Source organism: Papio anubis, chromosome 16, assembly GCF_008728515.1.
Source record: "Papio anubis isolate 15944 chromosome 16, Panubis1.0, whole genome shotgun sequence".
Lineage (NCBI taxonomy): Eukaryota > Metazoa > Chordata > Mammalia > Primates > Cercopithecidae > Papio > Papio anubis.
In genome coordinates, this window is record NC_044991.1 from 73,612,876 (window position 1) to 73,630,790 (window position 17,915).

At 41.7% G+C, this 17,915-nt stretch overlaps 2 long non-coding RNA genes across 2 annotated transcripts in view; one reads left to right on the forward strand and one right to left on the reverse strand.

Annotated features, from left to right (window-relative positions):
• LOC103887981 overlaps positions 1-17,915 on the forward strand; it is a 47,177-nt gene that overhangs the window by 23,399 nt on the left and 5,863 nt on the right. The window contains exon 4 of the long non-coding RNA XR_002515106.2: positions 1,021-1,102. This is a non-coding gene — a long non-coding RNA (uncharacterized LOC103887981). The remainder of the gene's footprint in view (positions 1-1,020; positions 1,103-17,915) is intronic.
• LOC116270816 lies at positions 8,079-12,505 on the reverse strand. The gene is made up of 3 exons (XR_004179097.1): positions 12,462-12,505; positions 11,862-11,932; positions 8,079-11,004 (listed from the first exon to the last, which is right to left on the reverse strand). It is a non-coding gene; the product is annotated as an uncharacterized LOC116270816 (long non-coding RNA).

A 17,915-nucleotide genomic window follows, 5' to 3' on the forward strand; every position in this document is an offset into this window, starting at 1 on the left:
AACATGGCACAAGTATACATATGTAACAAACCTGCATGTTATGCACATGTACCCTACAACTTAAAGTATAATAATAATAAATAAATTTTAAAAAAAAAATGGCAAATTCTCAGGTTCCCCTCCAGATCTACTGGAGCAGAATCTGCATTTTGACAAGATTCCTAGGTGATCTGTATGCACATTAAAGTTTGATACCTGGTTTATATGGTAAGATGTATGTGATGTTCACTGAAGCAGGGCAATGGTTGATGTCAGAGGAGGAAGTGTGGGGTATAGGGTTGCTATGGATCTGTAGCAATACATAAACTGAGTCATATACAAGTATTAAGTTCATTTATTGACAGAGTCACTTAAGCCTATACAACTTCCATTGTCTGCAGCTTTTTCTGTCTTCCATTAGCTTTTGAATGACGAGGTCTCCTTTCCATTGTTTTCCAGATAATTTGTAATTTTATTTTTTATTTCCTTTGATCCAAGGGTTACCTAACACTGTATTTCTTACACTTAATTTCCAAATCATTAGCATATTTTGGTAATATTTTAAATTATTTACTTCTTTTTTATTGGATGATGAATGGAAAAGATAGCCTATAAAATATCTAATTTACTTAATTTTTCAAGATTTTCCTTATGACCCAATAGAAGATAAATTTTGGTAAATACTCCATGTATATATAAAAATCTATATTCTGTAGTTGAAGAAATACTTATTTGAGTTTGCTGATTCTATTTTTAATCCTTCTATGCATCTTTTCCTACTAGACCTACTGATTTTGAAACAGACATGTTGAAGTCTCCCATCGAAATTGTATTTTTACGAGGCTCTCTTTATACTTCTAATACTTTTTCTTTCTATATTTATTTGCTATGTTGTTTGGTGCATAAAGTTTTACGCTCATTAAGTCCTCTTCATAAATTTTGTAGTAATAATATCCCTCTTTATCCAGTTTGGAATTTTATTCTTAAAATCCAACCCATGTGATGTGGATATTGCTACTCAAATTCTTTGTTTGTTTCCAGATCAAAACTAATTTTTGGATCCTGAACACACTGACTGAGCAAGAATATCAGTTGTGGCCTTGAGACCAGCTGCATTGGCAGGGTTGGTAGTGTCTCCCTCTAACCTCCCTTTTAAGTTTCTCCCAGGAAAGATGACCATGGGAATCCTGGAGTTGTAGCTCCTGGAACCTAAATGAAAAAGTGCTCTGTGTGGCAAAGGGGCAGACTGTAGTGGACACTTGGTGTACTGCCCAGATTCCCCCTCAAGAGTGAAGGACTGGCCGGGCGCGGTGGCTCAAACCTGTAATCCCAGCACTTTGGGAGGCCAAGACGGGCGGACCACGAGGTCAGGAGATCAAGACCATCCTGGCTAACACGGTGAAACCCCGTCTCTACTAAAAAAACACAAAAAAACTAGCCCTAGGGGTGAGGTGGCGGGCGCCTGTAGTCCCAGCTACTTGGGAGGCTGAGGCAGGAGAATGGCATGAACCCAGGAGGCGGAGCTTGCAGTGAGCTGAGATCCGGCCACTGCACTTCAGCCTGGGCAACAGAGCGAGACTCCATCTCAAAAAAAAAAAAAAAAAACAAAACAGTGAGGGACTTATTTCTATAGCTGCTGGCAGTGTTGTCAGCAAATAACCATCAGATATCAGTGCTCTTCAGGAAGTGCCTGGGTTGAAGAGTCCTGGCTCACCCAAGGTCATGCCCTCTCCCAAGGCAGTTCATGCCTTATTACTGGTGGACATAAAGGCACAAAGGCCCAGCTCCGCTCACTCCAACTTGGGACAACCCTGAAGTGCCATTACAGCTTCAAAGCTCCTCAAGGAGATGGCTACTGCTTTTATTGAATCTGTATCTGTATCACAGTCAACTTCCTCACTTTGCCTAATCCTTCTTCCTTCCCTTTCCAAGATGTTGATCCCAAGAGCTCTCCTTAGTAAATTTCCTGCATGCACATATCTGAGTCTTCCTTCTACGGAAGCCAGTTTATGACAATAGGAGGTTGTCCTTATTCTTAGGGGATGTATACTTAGGAGTGAAGTGTCATAACATGGGTAACTTATTTTCAAATTATTCAGGAAAATGTGTATGCATATATGTATAAAAAGGAGACAAAGAGATAAAGCAAGTATGGTAGCATCTTAACAACTGGTGAATCTGGATGATTCATATATGGATGTTTATTGTATCATTCTTCTGCCTTTTCTGAGGATTTGACATTTACAAAATATCAAGGTGAAAACAAAATCCCTTTCCTCTATTTTTAACAGGTGTTTCAGTGGGAACAAAATTAGGCTTGTATATTCAATCTGTATCTTTACCTGGGATCTCTTCATTATTTTTAAACCTTCCTTTTGCTTTTCTAATACAATTATTGAAATCTGTACAGTCATACCTTGTTTTACTGCACTTTCCAGGTATTGTGTTTTCATAAATTGAAGAACTGTGGCAACTCTGCATAGAGCAACTCCACCATTTTTTTCTAACAACATGTCCTCACTTCATGTCTCTGTGTCACATTTTGGTAATTCTCACAATATTTCAAACTTTTTCATGATGATTTTATCTGTTATGGTGATTTGTGATCAGTAACCTCTGATGTTACTATTTTAATTGTTTTGGGGTATGAATGTGCCCATATGACAGTGAACTTGATCCATAAATATTGTATGTGTTCTGAATGCTCCACTTACCAGCCGTCCCCTTATCTCTCTACTTCTCCTTGGGCCTCCCTATTCCCTGAGACACAGAATATTGAAATTAGGCCAATTAATGACCCTACAATGGCTTCTATGTGTTCAAGTGAAAGGAAGTGTTGCACATATCTCATTTTAAATCAAAGGCTAGAAATGATCTCCACAAGCACAGGTAACTAAAGCAAAAATGGACAAATGGGATCACATTAAGTTAAAAGGCTTCTGCCCAGCAAAAGAAACAACAACATGAAGAGACAACCCAAAGAATGGGTGAAAATACTTGCAAACTATCCATATGACAAGGGATCAATAACCAAAATATATAAAGAGCTCAAACAACTCTATAGGAAAAAAATCCAATAATCCAATTTAAAAATGGGCAAAAGATCTGAATAGACATTTCTCAAAAGAGGACATACAAATGGCAAACAGGTGTGTGAAAAGGTTCTCAACATCATTGATCCTCAGAGAAATGCAAACCAAAACTACAATGAAACATCATCTCACCCCAGTTAAAATGGCATTTATCCAAAAGACAGACAATAACAAGTGCTGGTGAGGATGTGGAAAAATGAGAACCCTCATACACTGTTGGTGGGAATGTAAATTAGTACAATCACTATGGAGAACAATTTGGAGGTTCCTCAAAAAACTAAAAATAGAGCTACCATATGATTCAGCAATCCCACTGCCAAGTATATACACAAAAGAATGGAAATCAGTATATTGAAGAGATATCTGCATTCCCATGTTTGTTGAAGCACTATTCACAATAGCCAAGATTTAGAAACAACCTAAGTGTCCATCAGCAGATGAATGGATAAAGAAAACGTGGTTGATATATACAATGGAGTACTATTCAGTCATAAAAATGAACGAGATCCTGTCATTTGCAATGACATAGATGGAACTGGCAGTCAGTACGTTAAGTGAAATAAGCCAGGAACAGAAAGACAAACTTGGCATGTTCTCACTTATTTGTGGGAGCTAAAAATTAAAACAATTGAACTCATGGAGATAGAGAGTCGAATGATGGTTACCAGAGGCAGGGAAGGGTAATTGGGAGAGGGATGGGGGAGTGAGGATGGTTAATGGGTCAAAAAATAAAAATAAAAAATAGAAAGAATGAGTAACACCTAATATTTGACAGCACAACAGGGTGACGAAAGTCAATAATAATTTAATTATACATTTAAAAGTAACTAAAAGAGTATAATTGGGTTGTCTGCAACACAAAGGAAAAGTGCTTGAAGTGATGGATACCTGGTTTGCCCTGATGTGATTATTACACATTGTTTGCTGGTATCAAAATATCTTATGCAGCCCATACATATACACAACTACTATGTCTCCACAAAAATTAGAAATTAAAATTAAACAAAGAGAAGTGATTGAGCTTAGTGAGGGAGGCATGTTGAAAGCCAAGATAGGTCAAAAGCTAGACGTCTTGTGCCAGACAGCCAGGTGGTGAATGCAAGGAAAAACTTCTCGAAGGAAATTCAAAGTGCTACTTCAGAACACATGAATGATAAGAAAACAAAAGAGACTTATTGCTGATATAGAGAAAGTTTGAGTGGTCTGGATAGAAGATCAAACCAGCTGCAACATTCCCATAAACCAAAACTGAATCCAGAGCAAGCCCCTAACTCTCTTCAATTCTATGAAGACAGAGAGGTGAAGAAGCTGCAGAAGAGAAGTTTGAAGATACCAGAGGTTGGTTTATGAGGGTTAAGGAAAGAAGGCAACTCTATAACATGAAAATGCAAGGTGAAGCAGCAAGTGCTGATGGAGAAGCTGCAGCAAGTTCTCCAGAAGATCTAGCTAAGATCATTGATGAAGGTGGCTACACCAAAAAACAGATCTTCAATGTAGGCGAAACACCCTTCTATTGGGAGATGATGCCATTAAGGACTTTTACAGATAGAAGTCAATGCTTGCCTTCAAAGCTTCAAATGATAGGCTGACTCTCTTGTTAGGAGCTAAGGTAGTTGGTGACTTTAAGTTGAAGCCAATGCATATTTCCCATTCCTCAAGTCTTAGAGTCCTTTAGAATTATGTTACATCCATTCGGCCTGTGCTCCATAAATATAACAACAAAGTCTGGATGACAGCACATCTGTTTATAGCAAGGTTTACTGATTATTTTAAGCCCACTGTTGAGAACTCTGCTCAGAATAAAAAAGATTCCTTTCAAAATATTACTGCTTATCGACAAAGCACCAGGTTACCCAGAAACACTGATGAAGATGTACAAGGTGACAAATGTTTCCATGCCTGCTAACACAACATCCATTCTGTAACCCATGGATCAAAGAGTAACTTTGACTTTCAAATCTTATTATTTAAGAAATACATTTTGTAAGGCTATAGCTGCCATAAATAGTAATTCCTCTGATGGGTCTGGGAAAAATACATTGAAAACCTCCTAGAAAGAACTTACTATTCTATATTACATCAAGAATGCTCGTGATTCAGGAGAAGAGGTCAAAATATCAACATTAATAAGAGTTTGGAAGAAGTTGATTCCAACTTCTTTGGATAACTTTGAGAGACTCAAGGCTTCAGTGGAGGAATTAACTGCAGATGTGATAGAAATAGCAAGAAAACTAGAATTAGAAGTGGAACCTGAAGGTGTGCCTGAATTGCTGCAATCTCATGAGAAAACTTTAACGAGTGTGGAGTTAGTTCTTATGAATGCTCAAAGAAAGCAATTTATTGAGATGGCAGCTATTTCTGGTGAAGAGTCTATGAACATCATTAAAGTGACAACAAAGGATTTAGAATATTACATACATTTAGTTGACAAAGCAACTGCAGAGTTTGAGAGGACTGACTCCAATTTTGAAAGTTCTACTGTGGGATAAATGCTATCAAACAGCATCACATGCTACAAAGAAAGCTTTCGTGAAAGGAAGAGTTGGTTGATGCAGCCAACTTTATTGTTGTTTTATTTTAAGAAATTGCCACAGCCACCCCAAACTTCAGCAAACTACCACTCGGATGAGTCAGTAGCCATCAACACTGAGGTTAACACCCTCTGCCAGCAAAAAGATTATGACTCACTGAAAGCTCAGATGATCATCAACATTTTTTAGCAACAAAGTATTTTAAAATTAAGGTATGTACATTTATAGACAGAATGCTATTGCACACTTAATAGATGACAGTATAGAGGAAACATAACGTTTATATGCACTGAGAAACCAAAAAATTCATATGACTCACTTTATTGCAATATTAGCTTTATGGTGGTGGTCTGATACTGAAGTTGCATTATCTCTGAGATATGTCTGTATATCTTGCTTTGAATTCTTCTTCTGTTATAGTTCATAGATTTTTTATTTTTTGTGCCCTCATTGTTATTCATTAGAAATAATTTATAATTTCTACTTTAATTTTTCTTTTGAACCCAATAGATAGTTAAAAGAGTAGGTTTTGAATATTCATGTCTATAGGGGTTTTGTTGGTAATGAGGTTTTTGTTTGTTTGGTTACTCTTTGGCGATTTCTAGTTTTATTGCATTGTGGTCTGTGAACATATTTCTGCCATTTAGAATATAGTGAAATTTCCTCTGAGAATTCTGCAGAGATGGTTGTTGAATACATCTGTGCTGCCTTCATCCTTCAATTTAAAACCAGCTACTGAACCTTTTGTGAGCCAAGCAGCTTCTGGGGTTTAGAGATCTAGTGCATCTCCGGGATCCAGAAGAAGGGAGTTGGCAGAGCAACTTTCTGCTTCTGAGCCCCACGACAGCCCGGGGACTGGAGGTGCAGAGTCCAGGAGTAATGGTCAGAAGAAAAGTGAAATCAGGAACACTTGACCTACAGAAATCCAAGGACCTCCCAAGGGAGAGGCTGCAGCTGCCCCCCTGAGCATTCTTTGGGCTCATTGCTCCAGCTCACACAAAGCTGTAGGGGAAAACAAAAGTGCTAAATCCTCTCCTCACTGGGAAAATGCCAGTCTTTGCAGCTGAAGAGACTAGAGGGCAGAGGGAGACCTTTGGGACCGACCACTTGCCAGCGGACCCAGCAAGTCACAGACTGCTGCACCATCCATTACTTGAGAGACTGGCCTTGCTCTAGATCCCCAGCAGCTGAACATGGGCCCCAGTGGGTCAGAAAAGGAAAATACCAACCCATCCTGGGGGATCCAGAAGTAAGAAAGTGAAAGAACCAGCATATTGCAGAGAACAACAGCTACAAACCTACTGGGGGAGAGAGAGGATAGCCTGAACCAAAAACAATGATGACAACAACACGTAAGGAACCACAAATACAGTGTGCATCAACGCACGCACATATACACACACATGCATGCACACACATGCGCACACACGCGCACACACACATACACGCACACACGCACACACACACGCATGGCACACACGGACACACATGCACACGCAGACGCACACACATGTACACACACGCACACACACACGTTCTGGATCTAAAGAATCTCATTTTCAGACTAAAAATTTCAAGAGATGAATCAAAGGATTGCAGAGTCACTGTTGAAACCTGACCTAGAATGCCAAATGGAGAAATGAAACAAAACACAAATCAAAAATGCAAAGAGAGGAAAATTATGAGGTGAAATAAACAGAGTTTGAGGAAATGATGCAGGCAATCAAATACTTGCATATTTGGATTATTCTATGTTGGAATTATTATTATTAGGATAATGGAAATTTGTAAAATGAAGCAGATGGAAGACAGGCAATAATTAAACAAATAATAGAGGAAATTGTCCTTGAAAATTTTCCAATAAAGACTTGATCTGCTGATTTGAAGGACCCAGTGAATTCCAAACAGAACTTACACAAAATAATACTCATTTTTAGCCATGTCCTGAAAACAATGACTGAAATCTCAAGTGTTAATATAAAAGCTTATTCATTTCTAGAGAGGGAAAATAAGTAACTTACAAAGAAACAATGAGATGGCATTTGACTTCTCATCTGCATCCCTGGAAGCAAACTATGCTGTAAGTATATCTACAGATTTCTGACAGAAGAGGAATCCTAAGAGAAAGACTAATGGTAATGTCAGACCGTAAGTCCTGAAGGACTCAGCCTAGTATTTAGGGAAGTGGCAGAAGAAGATGGAGAATAAAAGTGTTTCAATATCTTTGCGGGCTGAGGAGATATAAAAATATTACAAATAGGTAACTTTAATGTGGGGAAATAGATGCTTTTCTCACATAATGGAGGATTATATAATTGCAATTGTGTATTTTATTCTGAATGTGAAAAAAAAATAAAAATAACCACTCATGGCCTGGAAAAGTATAGGGCTTCTCTAAGAAACCTGTAAGAATCTATAAGAAAATCTAAAAGAAAAAGATCTACAAGAAAATAAAAATTGAATAAATGGCCATGTTACCAAGCCATCAAAAACAAGAAAAGAGAGAAAGGACAAAGTAAAATAAATAATGAACCTGAGTTAAAATGGAAGAAATAAAATAAATTGTATCCAGGTTTACACAAACCTCAAGTGAGCTGAATTCTCACATTAAAACTCAAAGTTCGTTAAACAGGATTGAAGAACAAAAACCAGCCATATGCTATTGTTAGAAATACTATATCAGTCAGAATTGGTGTAACAGAAACCCAACTTACAGTGGTTTAAATATGTAAGAAATTTAATTTTCCTTGCAGCAGAGAGCTGCTGATATAGGCAGCTGCTCAGAAAACCTCTACCCTCTTCTAGCTTCCCTCATCCTCAGCACCTCTGCCGGGCTTGGTAGCTTACCTGGTGGTGTGACCCCAACCTTCATTCCTAAGCGATCTGAGCCCTTCTTGGTCACCATGCCTCTCATGTATGAAGCCATGTACGTGTCCATTTACCATCAAAACTGGGCACCTGATCCATATACCAAGCTCAGGCTCCTTCCTCTTCTGTGGGCTGGTCATAAAGGACCCATCTCTCCGCCCCATACGTATGATGGCCCTTCTTGGCCATCAGTATGAGCCGAGAGCAAAGGCAACAGGTGGATGAGATGGGGGTCTGGTTACCTGCTCACGCAGCTCGCTTATGCCATCTGGTCCTCCTTCTGCTCAATCCTCCGTGTCCCACTTCTATCCTGGCATGCTGCTGGGCCCACCTGATCTTACGACTTGGTCGATCTGACAAATATCTGACTCATTGTGTAAAGTTCTGGCTGTACAATCGTTTGCTCTCCCGTGATCAGGTGTTCCCTCCCTCTGAGGCCAAGTAACCCTTAGGAGCTTGTGATGGTTAATTTTAGGTGTCAGCTGGACTGGATTAAGGAATAGCTAGATAATTTGTAAAGCATCACTTCTGGGTGTGTCTGTGAGGGTGTTTCCAGAGGACACTGGCCTGGGACTTGGCAGACTGAGAGGAGGAGATCTGCCCTCATTGTGGGCAGGCACCGTCCAATCAACTGGCATCGAGATAGAACAAAAAAGGCAGAAAAACAAAGCAATTCTCTCTCTCTCTCCCCTGCCTCCCTTCCTCTTTCTCCTGGAGCTGGAACACACTTTTTTCTCCTGCCTTTGGACATCGGAACTCTAGGCTCTCCAGGCTTTCCAGCCTCTGGACTTAACACCAGTCTCTGGACTTAACACCAGTCTCTGGATTCTCAAGCCTTTGGCCTCAGACTGAGAATTATATCAGCAACTTCCTGGTTCTGGGGCTTTTGGGCAGCCATGCTACCAGCATCCCAGTGTTTCCAGCAGAAGGCCTGTTGTGGGAGTTCTCAGCTTCCATGAGCATGTGAGCCAATTCTCCTAATACATCTATCTCTTTCTAGATTGATTTATTGATCTAGAAAGACTGAACCTATTGATTCTATCTCTCTGGAGAACTCTAATACACAGCTATTTATCAAAGAGTGTGTAATTCTCTGATGCAGATGACATGACTTGCTCCAGAATGCTGGGGATCTGAATTGTGATTTTCCCAGTGAGACTTGCCATATATTTTATTCAATGTCTTTTCTGGCCACCACTATCTCTAATACTATAGGGGCTGCTAGGTCGTGTGGCCAAAACTTCAAGGATACTTGCTTTGCAGCCTGGACCTGCTGCAGAGCTCTTTTCTGTTCTTGGTGCCTCTCAAAAGCAGCAGCCTTTCCTTTTACCAGATACTTGGATCAGAACAGTATTCTCATGTTTGGAATATGCTGCCTCTAGAACCCAAAGAAGTCTATAGGTATGGCACTTTCTTCTTGGTGGTGGTGGGAGATGAAAGATAAAAAAGTTTTGCCCTTACTTTTGAGTGAATGTTCTAGCATGCTTCAGAACACTGGAACTCAACTTTCTCACCTATTTGGAAGTCCTTGCACTTTTGAAGGGTTTAGTCTTGTACCCTCTGAAGTGCTTGTGTCATACCAAGGCCTCCCTGTTCTATTCACTTCGCCCAGTCCAATTAGCATATGTCATCGATAGAGGGGACCAGTGTGATGTTCTGTGGATGTCCAGCCAGTTCAGGTCTCTTCATAATGTGTCATGATAGCACCAAAGAGTTGAGATAACCATTGGGAAAGATTGTACATGTGTACTGTTGTCCACTCCACCAAATGTGAACTGCTTCTGATACTGTTTTTTGATAGGCATGGAACAGAACACATTAGCTGCATTGACAGCTGCATGCCAGGTGCCCAAGGCTGTGCTCATCTGCTCTAGCAAAGGTACCACACCTGGCACAGAAGCTGCATTGAGGCTACTGTTCAGCAGAGTTTGCAGCAGTCCACTGTCATCCTCCAGAATTATCTGGGTTTTGCAGGGGCCAGACTGGTGAATTACACAAGCTATGAGGTGACTAGCGCCTCAGCATCATTTAGGTTTTTAAGGATAGCTCCAATCTCTAATATTCCTCTTTGGATGGATGTGACATTTTAAAAACTTTACTCTCTTGGTTGAGTTGGGGTGTTAGGGGGCTATTTCAGAGGCTTCCACTAATCTTTATTCTGATAGCTCTTACCCCATGGGCCAAGGGACCAGTGTGGGAGCTGTGCCAATTGCCAACATGTCTATTCCAATTGAGGACTGGAGAGATGGCCATGGGATTGTCCCATGAGTCTAGTGAACCCACTGTAACCCAGACTTGGGCCAGGATCCCATTTATTTCCTGCCCTTCATATGCCCTCAATTTAATAGGGAGGCTACGATGATGCTTTGGGTTCCCGGGTAAATGTCAACCTGGATCCTGTGCCAATAGTTCTTGATGTTTGAGTGTTCCTCTTTCTCCAGCATGTGGCCATCTCTCATGGTATCGCAGGGTCCTCCTAGGAAGCCAGCCTCTCCTTCAATTGATGTGTTTTAAACACTAAAACTGGTTCAGGTCTGGAAACTGAGTGAAGGATTGTGACTTTTTTTTTGAGGAGTGATGACCCTCAACTACCTGACCAAGAATGTTAAATTGTAGAAAATGTGTATCTTAGTGGTCAGACATTTCTATGTGTAATATGCACAACAGAAAGACTCGCTAGGCACACAGCCGACTGTCAGACATACCTACCTCTCTGTGGCAGTATTATGGGCCATTTAACTTTATCCTTCTTTGTTTGTTTATTTTTTAAGACAGAGTCTCACTCTGTTGCCCAGGCCAGAGTACAGTGGCATGATCCTAACTCACTGCAACCTCTGCCTCCTGGGTTCAAGTGATTCTCCTGCTTAAGCCTCCCAAGTAGCTGGGACTACAGGTGCACACCACCATGCTTGGCTAATTTTTATATTTTTAGTGGAGGTGGGATTTCACCATGTTGGTCAGGCTGGTCTCAAACTCCTGACCTCAATGGATCTACCTGCCTCGGCCTTCCAAAGTGCTGGGATTACAGGCATGAGCCACTGTGCCCAGCCTAACTTTATTCTTTATACTGAAGGAATTAAAAATATGCCACTTTGGCATAGTGACTATTTTGAGTTAAAGGCCCTTGAAAAACAGCAGGTACGAGAAGATTGCCTTGATCTTCCTTCTGTTTCTTAAAAGCAGGAGATAAAATTCCCATGTGAAAGATGCCCTCCCTATAGCAGAAAGAAAGTAACATTCTTATCATCAAGGACAGGAAGGTGAGACCTTGGGAAACCTTTACACACAGATCCGGTTCGACTAATTCCTATCTTCCTAGTCACTTCTCCACCCGATCAACCACCCTAGCCCCAGCCTCTTTGCCACATCTCATTTTCATGACTTACGATACTTTGTCCATTTCAGTTTATAAGCATTCTTCTCTAACAGCATCTTTGGGCCTTTGTTTCCTTATGAAGGCTCCTGTGCAGGTAAAACTTGCATTAAATAACTGTGTGTGCTTTTCTCCTGTTGATCTGTCTTATGTCAATTTCATTCTCAGGCCCAGTTAGAAAAAAAACTCTAAAAGGGTAAGGTAAAATTTTGCATCTCCTACAATACTTTAATGTATTTTTCATATTTTTATATTATAGCAAATGTATTCTGTCATGCCAGAGATTACATGTGTAATATGTGTTTTCTGTCCTCTGGAGAGAGGTTCCAGAAAATCGTCTTGGCATAACTGGATGTGGTTGTCAACTCCCTGCTCTCTGAAGGATGAATATGAATATGTGACATCTCTTAAGAAGTCTTCCTAGGAAAGAATCCTTTTGAATTACAGATGGTGGCTCCCTCCCCCAGGGGGGCCCCACTGCCTGGGGAAAGATACTTTAATCAGCCCCTTTGTTAAAAAGTCAAACAAACACTTGTCATAAAACCCAGTGATTCTATTCCTAGGTACTTACTCAAGAGAAATAATTTAAAAAAATTATTCAGGTTTGGTGATCTATACCTGTAGTTCCAGCTACTTGGGAGGCTGAGGTGGGAAGATCGTTTGAGTCCGGGAGGTTGAGGCTGCAGTGAGCTGTGACCCCATCACTGCGTTCCTGCCTGGGCAACAGAGTGAGATCCTGTCTCTAAAAAACCAATAATAAAAAAAGAGAAGTGAGCACATATGTCCACACAAAAACTTATACATTCATAGTCATAGCAGCTTTATTCACAACAGCCCCAAGCTGGACACAACCCAAATATCCACCAAGTGAATGAAAGAATAAATTGGGCTATGATTCCACTTATAAAACACCCTCTAGAAAATGCTCACTAATCTAGAGTGACACAAAATAGATCAGTGGTTCCTTGGGGATGGGGGATGGGATGGGGAGATGGGAAGGAGGGATTATGAAGGAGCAAGAGGAAACTTTGGGGTTGATGAGAGCAGAGCACTGGAACTTAAGTTCTCCCAGGGGTGGGGGTGAGGTGCGTGGGAGGTTTTAAACAATGACAGGATCTCCAGTTAGAACTACTGAGGTTGGACAGTGTCATGCGTACCCCACGTTCTGGGAAAGGCTTGTCTTATGTGTCCCTAACTCCAAGTGTGTGACAATGATGGTATCTTCTCTTGATTCACCTTCCCTCATTCCAGTATTGTTCAACTCTTATTTTTAAACTTACAGCTCCTCCAAGGAACCATTTTACATTTGTTTTTCTAATTGTCCACGTCCCCATGAAAATATAATACTGCAGATATACCGTGTGTCTGTTTACGTACTGTGGTATTCTGGAGGGCCACAAATAGACGCAACAGCTAAGATGTTGGGGGCATCCTAAGAACCAATATTCATTGCTTTGGGGGCTCTCTTGCCCTGTTGAGAAATCATGACTTATTCCCATCAGAAAAAAATCCAAGTAGGCAGGGAAAAAGCAGTATTGTAATGAAAATGTAAAGCTATCTGATTTGACTCTTTGATGGAAGCGTAGTGACACACATAACTGCAAAAAAGTGTTTCCCCAGAGCTATGCATTAATGTAGGTTCATGAAAATGGGGGCCCGAAATGAGGCAAAGGGGTTTGGCAGGCAGAGAGCTTTCAACCCAGGCAGAGTAGTGGACGAGTCTTTTCTGTGCAACCAGAGCCCTCTGCTGGGCATTTCAGGAACATCCTCCAATAAATTGAACGCAGCCCATTCATTTAGCAGCTGTTTGCCCAGCATTCATCACAGCCGTGCACTGAGAGCTAGACTTGGGTTTGCGGCCCAGCATGGTTTAATAACTGAGTCAGAACCACACAGTGGTGAGGAGTCACAATGGCATTCCGAGTCAGTTTTCTCTGACTCCAAAAGCCCACAGTACCCTCCTCTGGAGTTCCCAAGCCAGGTTCTTACTGGCTTTAGAGGGGAGTCCCCTCCCTGGCCTCTGAGACAGAAAGGAAGATGAGGGGCAGGTAGAGGTAGGGTAGAAGTTCGGGATATTTAGGGCATTATTACCTGATGATTTCCCTTTTCTCCTGGAAGTTGGAGCAGAAGAGGAGTTAGGATGACTTGGGTTAAGTCTTGCAGTGCTAGCCTTCTGCAAAGCGCTGTTCCACACAGATTGAGAAAAAAATCTCAGGCTCTGTAAAACAGAGGCATAAGTGGCAGAAGAAAATCCTGATGCTTCCCCAGTAAATTCCCATCAATGATAGAGCTTAAAGAAAATGTGGTACATACCATGGAATATTATGTAGCCATAAAAAGGAACAAGATCCTGTCCTTTGCAGGGACATGGATGGAGCTGGAGGCCATTATCCTTAGCAAACTAACGCAGGAAGAGAAAACCAAATACTGCATATTCTCACTTATAAGTGGAAGCTAAGTGATGAGAACACATGGGCACATGGAGGGGAAAAACACACACTGGGGTGGGGTCAAAGGGCGGGGGTGGGAAGAAGGAGAGCATCAGGAAGAATAGCTAATGGATGATGGATGGGCTTAATACCTGGGTGATGGGATGCTCTGTGCAGCAAACCACCATGGCACATGTTTGCCTATGTAACAAACCTGCCCATCCTGCACGTGTACCCCTGAACTTAAGATAAAAGTTGGAAAAAAAGAAAGAGATACTCAGGTAAGACTAAACCACACATGAGGAATTGGAACCAGGGTCCTGTGAGTCTAACACGCATGGCTCAGGAGGGGTGGTTCTCCTAGGGAGCTGCTCCTTCCCTTTGGTGTGGTGTAGACAGGGTGTTAGGGAAAAGCCCCAGGCTCACTGAGGATAGCCAGGAATAAACCTTCCATGGCTCTAGAGGTGCCCAAAGCAGGCAACGGATGAGAGCAAGACAGTTTCTCACTCCAAGCGCAGCAAGCAGCATGTATATCTGCAGAGCTGTGCTGGTTTCCCTGCCCTCAGGTCCCACGGGTGACACCATGGGCTTGGATGGATGCTACCCACTCCATGGGCTGTCGTGAAGCTGTGGAACTCAAGGCCAAAGGTTCAGCATACTTTGAGAAAGCAGCAAACACTGTGGCAAGCAGAAAATAAGCCAGTCTCTCCCTTAGGGAGCAAGTGGTGACACAGGAATCACACAGAGGTAGTGTACAGGGGCCTGCATGACTAGCTGCTAGTTGTTTATTACCTACGAGCAACCAGAGACATTATGAAGACTGCCTGAGGTCTCATCCAAGGGCAAGGGAAGAACTAGCCCTACAGAACAGATTTAAAAGGATAGAGGAAAATAAAAATAAAAATGCTTTATGATTTTGTACCTTGAGTCATGTTTGGTCAGGACATGGCTGGGACAGCCTTGCTGGGAAGCAGTGGATGATGTGGTTCCACACCATGGATGAGCACCCTAGTGGGCTAAGACGCACTGAGTCAATGCCTGGGGTCCATGCAAGCACTATCCACGGAACCCATGCAACACCAGTGCCAAGGACCAGCTTCTCCCAGGAGCAGGAGGCCAGATAAAGATGGAGACAATCTCTACCAAGATGGGATGGAGAAACAGCACCCCATCTCTCCCCACCACTGCCTCTGTGCACCCCTCTGTCCCCCAAGTTCAGCGTTCATTCTAAAGAGGAGGCGGCGAAAGGAGAAAAAACAATTCTGACTGTGTCCAAGTTCTCCATATGAAAGGACTCAGAAGTCTCTGAATTTGATTTCGTTTATCAGCATGGGACTAGATTAGGTCTTCTTCATCAAGCACAATGGGGACGCAGAGTCAGATATGCAGCTGCCTGCATAACTAGCTACTAGTTGTTTATTACCTAAGAGCAATCAGAGAGGTTATGGCGGCTGCCTGGCTGAGGTCCCATCCAGGTGCAGGGCGAGAGCTAGCCCTATTGTATAGATTTAAAGGGATAATGGAAAATACCACACCAATCGCACTCCTGGACATGTATCCCAGAGAAATGAAGATGTATGTTCACTCCAAAAGATGGACATGAATGTCCATAGCAGCTTTATTTGTAACAGCCAAAACCAAAACAACCTAGATGTGCTTCACTGGGCAAATGGTTGGTTAAACAAACGGTAGTGCACACGGACCGGGGAACACCACTCAGTGATAAAAAGGAAAGTTATGTGGTGGAAAGTCACTTTTGGGGGGGCATGCTTTTGAAAATCTGTATTCACTACAAACATAAGGTAGATGCCTCAGTTCCTTAGGTGATTTATTTCTTTTCTTTTCCTCTTCCCTTCTCCATCCCAGTAGTAACAGCTAACCTACATTGTGTGTGGATCACTGCTAAGATCCTTCTTAATAAATTAAATTTCACCTTTAAATAATTGTAGATTCACACCCATTTGTATGAAATGATACAGGGAGATCCTGTGTACCCTTAACCCAGTATGCTCCAGTGGTAACATCTTGCAAAACAATATCACAGCCAAGATATTGACAATGATACAGTCAGGATACAGAACATGTCAATCAGCACCAGCATCCCCCATGGTGCTCTGTTGTAGCCACCCTCCCTTCCTTCCAATCACACCCCCTCTTTAGCTCCTGCCACAACTTATCTGTTCTCCATTTGTAAAATTTTGTCATTTCAAGAATGCTATACCAACAGAATGATGTTGAGATGGGAACAGCACTGGGTGGTCACAGGAGGATGGAAAAACTCAAATAAGAACTAGCCAAAGGCCAGGTGCGGTGGCTTATGCCTGTAATCCCAGCACTTTGGGAGGCTGAGGCGGACAGATCACTTGAGGTCAGGAGTTTGAGACCAGCCTGGCCAACATGATGAAACCCCTGCCCCTACTAAAAATACAAAAATTAGTCGAGCGTGGTGGCGGGTACCTGTAGTCTCAGCTACTCAGGAGGCTGAGGCAGGAGAATCACTTGAACCTGGGAGGCAGCAGTTGCAGTGAGCTGAGATCATGCCACTGCACTCCACTCTGGGCAACAGAGTGAGACTGTTTTTTAAACAAAAAAAAAGAAAGAGAGAGAGAAGGAAAGAAAGAGAGAGAGAGAGAGAGAGAGAGAGAAAGAAAGAAAGAAAAGAAAGAGAAAGAAAGAAAGAAAGAGAGAAAGAAAGAAGAGAAAGAAAGAAAGAAAGAAAGAAAGAAAGAAAGAAAGAAAGAAAGAAAGAGAGAACAGAAAGAAGAACCAGTCAAATAAACAAGAACTAGGTAAAGAAACCATAGCATAACAGAAAACCCAAAATAAGGGAAATAAAATGGCTGAAACTCTGGTCAGGGCGACAATGTCCATGACTCTTCCAGGCAAATCCAAGTAATGCAGAAACGTGGTAATAACTGGAGTGGAGGGGGGATGTCCCTGAAATCCCCTCCTTTTCCAGGATATTCCACCCCTTAATTAAAGAAACACTCATAAAATTAGACACCCAAACTCCATTATGTGTGACTTATTCTCTCAAGCAGGCTCACACTTCTAAGGGTGTACTTTCAATTTGCAATAAAAGCTTCTTGCCTTTGGCTTTATTCTGACTCATCCCTGAACTCTTTCTTGTGATGGTGCCAAGAATCTGGACACCAGCTGGAAATGGGGCCTTAGTGGCATCTGGAGACCCTCCTGAGCCCTCAAGCACCAATACAGTATGTAACTTTTTTGACTCAGCACAATTCTCTGGCGATTCATCCAGGCTGTTGCATGTATCAGTAGCTCATTCCTTTTGATCACTGAGTGGCATTCTATGGTATTCATGCACCACAGTTTGTTTAACCACTTGCCCAGTGAAGGGCATCTAGACTGTTTTCAGTTTTTGGTTATTACAAATAAAGCTGTTATGTACATCCATGTCCATTTTTCAGAGTGAACACAAATTTTTATTTCTCTGGAATAAATGCCCAGGATTGCAATTGCTGGATCTTATGGTAGTTGCATATTTAATTTTTTAAGAAATTGTCAAACTGTTTTCCAGAGTGGTGGTACCATTTTACATTTTCATTAGCAATGTACAATGGTCCTGTTTCTCCACATCCTCACCAGCATTTGGTGTTGTCACTATTTTTGATTTTAGTCA